The 9,111-nt window shown below is 41.8% G+C and overlaps 1 long non-coding RNA gene across 1 annotated transcript; it reads right to left on the bottom strand.

Moving 5' to 3' along the window:
• Positions 1-1,151: 1,151 nt before the first annotated feature.
• On the bottom strand, positions 1,152-4,337 carry LOC108415966. Its single transcript, XR_001857105.2, has 3 exons — positions 4,268-4,337; positions 4,056-4,130; positions 1,152-2,689 (listed from the first exon to the last, which is right to left on the bottom strand). It is a non-coding gene; the product is annotated as an uncharacterized LOC108415966 (long non-coding RNA).
• Positions 4,338-9,111: the final 4,774 nt, after the last annotated feature.

Here is a 9,111-nt window from a genome sequence, read left to right as displayed (position 1 = left end):
GCTGGTAAGTATGGTGTAATACTCTTTGCTGAAGAGCCGAGAAGCTTGGAGTTTGATAAAACATGCTTTGCTGTAAACACTGTTCAAGCTTTCTTATAAACTATAGAACATAAACACACTTTTTATGGTCAAGCAGTGGGTCTGGAGTCTCAGTGAGAAACGATGATCCAATTTGTGATAGTGGATTAGTGGATAATGGCTAATTTATGGAAGCTTGATATTCAAATGTATTGATTTTTGAAGTGCTCTGCGTTATAAACTGTCTTTAAGAAGTGGGAATGTGTTCTAAGTGCTGTTACATGTCCGGCCTTGATAAGGGGTGTCTGGTCCGGCGCCTCTCTCTCTCTCTCTCTCTCTCTCTCTCTCTCATTTGCTCCCTGTCTCTGCTACAGATCTTTTGTGGTGTTGGTTGTCATTACAGGATTGTGTGCCACACAGCGGCCAATCATCATGCAGACTTCCGGCCCTGGAGGAGGGACTTGAACTTTAAAAGCAGCCCATCAAAGCTTGTGAGGAGGCTGGCGTTACACCTGTGCTCCTAGTTGTAGTTGCTGTCAGACACATGAGCTCAGCGTTCGTTCTGCTCCCGCAGTTCTGTGGGCGTCAGTGATGGTTTTGCCTGCGTGCTGATGGAGTTTCTTCCAGTTCATGTTCGCTCATGTGTCCGTGCCTCACCCTGTTAACCACGCTGGCCTTGCTGTTTACCGTAAGCCTTATGGTAAAAGTAGAAGCTTCTTGCTTTCACTCGTTGCTGTCTGTAATGTAACACTAGAGCATTGTGTACCAGCTAAATAACACAGTTATATTACTGGCTTAATAATGAGCTGCACTGGATTTAGCTTGATTATTCTGGTAAACAGGTACATTTGCGCTCAAGGCTCTGGATGTGCTACATTTACATTTACAGTATTTGGCTGTATTTTAGCTGTGCCTTTACAGCAGTACATCAGTGATCAATTTTAACACCATATTTAATGAATGTAATGCATCATAGAACTAGTGTTCTACTTTTATTACATCGAACAACCTGAACATCATTAAAATAGAGGGAAATGTACGAGGAAAGAAGGAACACTTTATTCTTGTGAATTTACATTCAATTTCACTAAATTAACAACATACAGTTTATATATATAATATACACACTAAAATACAGAATGTGTGGTTTATTTTTATATTTGGCTTTTTTTTTTCAAAAACGCATGTTGACCATTAAATTTAAGCTGTTCCCACTTAATATAAAGTGTCGATAATAACTGTGTAATTTCACATGAGTAACATATGTAGCAACACTGTACCTGCTGATGGTCTAGCCTGTGTTTCAGATGGAGAACAGAAGTACAGCCTATGTAATTACAGATGTGTAACAGCTTCAGTCTCGCTTCATGTAATTACACATGTATGTATTTTTCATACACTACAGGTCAGAAGTCTTTTCCAGCAGCTAAAACAAGTACGTTTTACATGACATTACAGTATTTACTGTGGAGTAACTGTGTTGTAACAAGGAAACTTCATCTCATCACATGAATTCATAATTACACAGTACCTACACAACAACTACACAGGAGCTTTCTAGTGTAGAGTTACAGTTACACTTCATAATAAGTGGGCAGGTCCTGTGTAGTAATGGAGGGGTAATATAGACGTTGCTTTGGGGGAAATGCAACACATTTAATTAATGTAACATGTTAATATCAAGGGCGTCTGCTGTTCTGACTCATTACAGACTGGTTTAAAGCTGAAACTGGTTACAGGGTCACAGCACTAACAACATAAACGCTGGATAAATGTCAGGAAAGCTGGCAGATACAGTGTAAATAATGTCTTAATTTAAGTAATTACATATTTCCTTTATCCACTATAAAAACGGTCCCACTTTATATTAAGTGTCTCTAATAACTGTGTAGTTACACATCAATAACATATGTAACTACACTAACTACTAATATTTAAGCCACATTACAGATGATTACAGAAGTTGCGCCTGTGTAATTACATGTGTATTAACTTCATGCGCCACAGATCAGACAATATTACAATGATGTTTTACATAATTACTGTGGAATAACTGTGTTGTAACCAGGTAACCTAATTACATCATATTAATTACCACTCTGTAATTGCATTGTACCTATATGACACCTGACATTGATACACGTGTAATTACATAAGCTGTACTGCTGTAATCCATCTGTAACAGCGACTAAATCATTAGTATTCACATAGTTGTTACATATGTTGTTCAAATGTAACAACACATTTATTAGCGGCACTTAAAATAAAGTGGGACCCAGACGTTTTTACAGCATATGCAGCAGAAATGACACGAAAATAGACTCAAAGACTCTACATTCAGAGTAGCGTGGACTGGTTTCTTATCAACATCTTGTGTTTAATATGTTAAACAATCACAAAAAGGAGCTCTTTGGTGGATGTTTTATTAAAAGGCGTTACTTTTTAATAACTGCATCTGCTGCTTGCTGAATTCCTGCCACAACTGTCCCTGGGGTCTGCAAAATGCCTGTTACCCCGGCTTTGACTGCTCTGTCCACCCTGGCAACTCCTTCTTCTGCAGCACCTTTGGCGGTGGCTACCGAGGTGTCCGCCACAGTTTTCACAGCCCCAGCGGTGCCCTCAACAGCTCCTACTGCAGCATCTCCCATCACCTTGAAGAAATCCATGTTTGCTGTGGAGACACATATTAGGCACAGCATTGATACTGAAACCTACTCGTGTTTGTAGGTGAGAGGTATACGTCCTCCGCATTGAGGACTGCATACTACCATCCTAACTTCCCTTTGTGCGGTATGCTCAGGGCTGCATTACCCAGTTGGCTCCACCTCTTGGATCACCACCTTACCGTGGTGGAGAGGTTTGTGTGCCTACATGATCCTAGGAGCTATGTTGTCAGGGGCGAAAGCTCCTGGTAGGGTCTCCCAAGGCAAACGGGTCCTAGGTGATGGGCCGGACAAAGGGTGATCCAAAACCCCCATATGATAAAGACGAGGACCTAGTTTCCCTCGCCCGGATTAGGGTTACCGGGGCCTTACCCTGGAGCTGGGCCTGGGGACGGGCTCCTCGGCAAGCGTCTGGTGGCCTGGCCTAGCCCGAAAGAACTACATGGGACCACTATCCCATGGACCCACCACCTGTGGGAGAGACGCTTATGGGGGTCCGGTGCAATGTGGATCTGGTGGTGGCCAAATGCGGGGGCCTTGGCGTTCCAATCCTCGGCTACTAAAAGCCAGTGGACAATTATATTTTTTCTTTTGTTTTTCACTGCATTGCAAGGGTTAAAATGGGGCTGGACCCCATCAGTCTATCGCTGCTGTCGGAAGAAAACCTCCTATCTTCATTTTTGTCGTTTTTCAGGTTTTGACCTCATTTGGAAACGCCTGTTTCTGTTTACATTGTGTGTAAATTTCATGATGAACGGACTAAAAGAAAAGGGCCAAAATGACTTGGAAAGACGCCTGGTTCCATTGACTTACATTAAAAGTAAAGTAGGTTTTTTCCTTCTCCTGGAAAGTGACCACTTTGGAGACATGCAACATGCAAAGACCAAGAAGAACTCAATCAATTTAATGGGAAATGAACGTTTTTAATTCTTACTGTTATTTCATGATGTTTTATCTTTAGCTTCATGCATTATGTTTGTTGGGGTGATTTGAACTCCAGGCTGTTTAGGTGCATAAAACAAGTCATTTTTACATATATATGATTTGTGTGATATTGCGGTCACAATAACATGCAATTTTATAATCTTCAGAACACTTTTCTCTGCTTTAGGTCCCTAACCTAACACAATCACCACGCCTGTAGTAGTGTGAGAAACACGGATGGTTCAAGCACCAGTTTGTGGAAGTTGAAATTGCTCGGGTTAAATTAACCCCAAGGATAATAAGACATTATTAAATTTGAATATAAGTCAAGAGGGTTAACAGATAAAAGGTACCAGATAAGTGGTCTGACCAGCTTTTTGTAGCTGAGACAGAAAGACACAGAATATTAAAACATTTAAACTAGAATTAAGTAGAATTTTTTGTCCTTACTGTTGCTGGCTTTGATTGCCCAAAGTCCAAATTCAGCTTATGTGTCCAAGCAGTTGTTCTGTCCCCACTCGAGGTCTATAAATCAGATGAAGAAGAATACACTGCATTCACAAGCAAGACTCTAAAATAAGTCACCAAACTTCCAGTAATGATCCGTATTTTAGTGAAAGGTTCAAACTTGGTCTAATAGCTTGTTCAAAAGAAATACTCACTTGTGGCCGTCGATGTATGAGAAGTCAAATCTGGTGGGCTATCAGAGCACTAGTGCGTCTCATGAGCAAGAAGAGGGAACATTTATATGCAGGGAGGGGTAGAAGGAACACAGTTTAAGTGAAATGTAAACAGATTTCATTGAGATTAAGCCCCCACCCAAAAAGAGTTCACTCAGATAACAGTGTTTACAGGAAAGGTTTAATGTAGCCTGTGGATTAGATGGTGGCTTGAGTTGGGCTGAGTCAACGGGCTGCATTCACTGTAACAGGGCTCATTTACTGAGAGGCATGGAGGGCCGAAAGGGGAACCCATCCTCCGGATGACATTGGATAACAAAACACTAATGCAACAAAAGCGGTAACACTTTACTTGAAGGGTGTCTATGTAACACAATCATAACGTCTTACATAAACACTTCATGACAGGTCCATGATTGTTTAAATCCACATTTATAAAGCATGGGGGAGTTTTGGGGCAGTCATGGGCTGGAGGTTAGGGAACCAGTCTCATGACCGGAAGGTTGCCGGTTCGATCCCCAGAGCTGACTGAGGTGACTGAGGTGTCCTTGAGCAAGACGCCTAACCCCCAACTGCTCCCCAGGTGCTGTGGATAGGGCTGCCCACCACTCTGGGCAAGTGTGCTCACTGCCCCCTACTGTGTGTGTGTGCTCACTAGTGTGTATGTGGTGTTTCACTTCACGGGTGGGGTAAATGCAGAGGTGGAATTTCCCCCCTTGTGGGACTAATAAGGGAATCTTAATGCATGTTTTACATTATATTAATATGGACTACTATGTAATTTTACTAAATGACCTTTTTTTCAAAATTTTCTTATTGGAAAACAATATTTTCAGTAGAACGCCTCGTTTCTGACCTCACTTCATCCCTTTGGTCAATCAGTGCTTTGGCACGTTGTCATGTTTCGACTTTGCTCTCAACTTCTATTTAATTATTTGATTCGCAAGCATTTGTTTCAGCTTGACTGAGCCCCCGTGCACAAAGTGAGGCATGGCTTAATGAGTTTGAGGTGGAGGAGCTCCAGTGGCACGCACAGAGCCCTGACCTCAACCCCACTGAACACATTTGGGATGACCTGGAACATCAATTCGGAGCCAGGCCCTCTCGTCCAACATCAGCGCCTGACCTCACAAATGCTCTTTTGACCGAATGGGTACAAATTGCCACCGTCGCTTCTGACTTAGGCTCGTCTATTAAAGTACCTCATTAGAAAGAGAGACGCTGTTATCTGCATTGGGGACTTGAAAAGAATAAGAGGCCAGTCATTTACTTTTGGGGGGGGAAACCAGCCTCTGATCTGATGACCTACTTTAAAGCAAAAGTGAAACGGTTTTCCGTCACACTGAAAGTCTAAAAATATTTCCGTACCACAACAAACCACAGTTAGGAATTGCCGTGGCCTGTTGATTCAGTTGTGCATTTTTTTTTTTTTTGCTGATATTTTTTCACTGAAATAATCCCCATATTAACTTTTATACATGCTCAGTAGTGTGTACTGGTGTGCAACACACTGTTTATTTTCATTATTATTTCTTTGATTATTTCTCCTCACGGTTCCTCCCCCAGTCAGTTGGCCTGATCACACGACAATAATTTAAATAATTTGAACTGCTTTATACTTGATGTTTCATATTTACTATCACAGTCACTGTCACTTTAGTATATTCGTAAGTACTTAACTCTCGTGTGCATATTGCAAATTTCTCTTTATCTTTGTTTTAAATTATTAAAGTGTTTATTCTTTTACATAAATGGTTACAACTGTAACAACTGCAATTTCCCCCTGGGATCAATAAAGGATTCTGATTCTGATTGACCACAGCATATTGCCCATTCAGTGCAGCTCATTGGCTTGAACAGTAGGGGCCGCTATTACTCCTAACATTGACAGACCCAACGTTATAATTGAAAAATATGATTACAATATAATTGTCCAACACCACAATGAGAATAAACAAACTATTTCTCTGAAAAGGCGTTTCAATGCATTAAGAAAACAATACGATATCCTATGACCGCTACAGAGTTCAGGTACTGCTTCCAAATAAAAACAGTGGCTGGTATAGCGTAGTGGGTAAAGCCTCTGCCTTCCACACTGTAGACTGGGGTTCAGTCTCCCGCCTGGGCAAGCACCCTACACTATACCAATGAGAGTCCTTGGGCAAGACTCCCAACACTGCCTTCACCTGCCTGTGTAAAATGAATCAAATCAAAAAAGCTGCTCTGGATAAGATCAAAATACTGTATTTGAAAGGAATTTAACAGGAACATTTTTAATGAAAAACATTTGCGTTTATTTTTCCAGTGTACATGCATTTTGTTTTCAGTCCTGGACAACAACAAGGTTGTTAAGGAGATGGCAAATAATAGTTTTGCATCAAGAAACTGGCAAATTCATGAATATATCGCAATTCGTTAGCATTTCCATGACAAACAATGACATATCCGAGTGGCCTACAGTGAACATAACAACATATGGCATGTGACTGTGTTACGTCAGTACATTTTAAGTGTAATAAGACAAAAGGATGAATGAAGTTTCTGTGCAGGTACAGTTTCGGTTCATCAAGGTAAAGAAAAGTGTAAATGTTCCTTCAAAGCTCCAGCAGTGGGTTTTAAGGTCCACAATCAGACCTTAATCAGGTTCTCCAGGTGAAAAGTTGGTATTTGTTCCTTTTCATAACCGAATGTTTTAAATCAGAGCAGTAGAGTAAAACCCTGGAGGCGAGGCGGGGTGTGTGGAGTCAGTACAGCTCAGAAAACATCATTTCATTGGAGGATGGTTCAGTTATGATCCCTGACCAAAGCTACTGAGATGGACCCTTGAAGGTCCCACCCCAGCCAGTGACATGAGAGGGACAAGAGAGTATAGAAAGTGTCTCTAATAACTGTGTAGTTACACATTAACAATACATGCAACAACAGTGTAACCACGGGTGATGCATTCCCAGTTACAGGATTTACAGCAACTCAGATTCCGTATTTACAAATGTTCACCCTTTTCTGGTTTGTATATCCTTTGCCTGCTTTCCTATGGAATGTTGGTTACCATGGCACAACATGAGAATACTACTACGCCTAGCTACATGTTAGGAATGTTGCAGATGCAAAGTAAATACTCTCATGATATAGGTCATTACACTTGTCTATGTAATTACATGCATAATTACATGTGTAATTACATAATAGAAAATGTGCCGTAACAACAGAAGATACATGTGTGGCTACATATGCTGCACTTCTATTATCCATCTGTAACATTGAATGCATCACTGGCAATTAAGGGTTAATGCATGTTTTGTTAATGTGTAATAACACAGTTATTAAAGAGCCTAATGTAATTTTGGAACAAAAAGGTTTATTGCTCTTCCCTTTGGCTTGAAATGTGACGTGGAATTTTACATGTAGTTACAAAGTCTAACTATTTATATATTCCAAACCAAACCCATCCGTCAGAAATGAGGTAACAGTACTTACATTGTTCTTTACGCCATGTTAATTGAGAAACGTGTGATAGAATATTCGATAAGGAATTTTCCAAGTTTCAAAAGAGAATGGCACACAGGATCAACATCAACACAGTTCCAGCGGTCACTGCTCCGGTTAGCCTTACTAGAATGTACTCACTGGCTCTTCTGGCTGCCCGTCCTGCTACAACTGCTACTACTAGTCCTGCTACTGTAGCTCCAGCAGCTGCTGCCACCCCACCAGCAGCTACGCCCTCCACACCAAACATGTCCACTGCCACGGATGCAGCATAACCTCCAGCCCAGCGCAGGATCCAGAGCAGCAGGGCGGCGCTCACAAGGCCGGAAAAGCTGCAGAGGTAGCTGAACAGCTTTTTCATCACTACAGTGTCGTTGAAAACCCCCAGCATCACTGACTCGGCCACCACCAGCTGCAGGATCACCATGACTACGGCTCCCAGCGCCCCTGCGCTTCTCACCGCCACGGCTTCTGCCTCTGTTCTGCTTGTGCTGTCCACCCAGAGCTCTGTCTGACCTGTAGCTATGGACGTCCCATCAGGCTCGGGGACTTCATCCACCAGACATCTTGCCATTGTGAGTGCCTTGTACATCAAAAGCCCTGCGTTGCACGTTCCCATGGCTACCGCCTCCGTTGGTTCCTTCACCATGGTGGCTACTGCTAAAGTCAGAAGTGCTGTCACTGTAGCTGTAGCTGGTTTTTCTGGTCTTCCTGAGTTTTCTGGTGATCCTCTGATAACACAACAAGAGCAATATGAATATAAAATTATCAACTGATTAAAATTGAATATTGAATACAGGAAAGAAACGAACCTGTCATTGGACTGAATCATTTAAATTAACCAATAAAAAAAACAATGACTACTGTTAAGACATTAGTGAGGTGTAGGTATCATGCATGGAAGGTGAACAATATCTAGAACCGAATAGTTCTAGTTAAATTCAGTGCAGCCATGGGGGGGGGGGGGGGTTGAAGTGGACCATGCAGGTTAGTCTTTCTGCACAGTGGAAAAGTGAATGGCCAGCTAGCCCAGTGGTGGTCAACCTGGTCTGGACAGCGAACAAGTAGGGGCACCTGATCAGGGCAGATCTTGTGGCAGCATTAGACCACACAGGATAGGCGTATCACACACACAACAGACCTTTCACGGACTCTCAGTTGGTGGAAAGTTGAGGGTTTTCCAGTTCAAGCTTGTTTTACTTTTACTTTCACTTTTCCATTATGGTTAAAAACAATGTTCTACTTGCCAGCTGAATATGAAATACTGTAGGCCAACAACTCATTTACATTAACATTTACAGCATTTAGCAGACGCTCTTATCCAGAGCGACTTACAAGAA

This window comes from Pygocentrus nattereri, chromosome 12, assembly GCF_015220715.1.
Source record: "Pygocentrus nattereri isolate fPygNat1 chromosome 12, fPygNat1.pri, whole genome shotgun sequence".
NCBI lineage: Eukaryota > Metazoa > Chordata > Actinopteri > Characiformes > Serrasalmidae > Pygocentrus > Pygocentrus nattereri.
The sequence above is the reverse complement of the archived record's forward strand: the minus strand, read 5'-3'. Positions and strand labels throughout refer to the sequence as shown.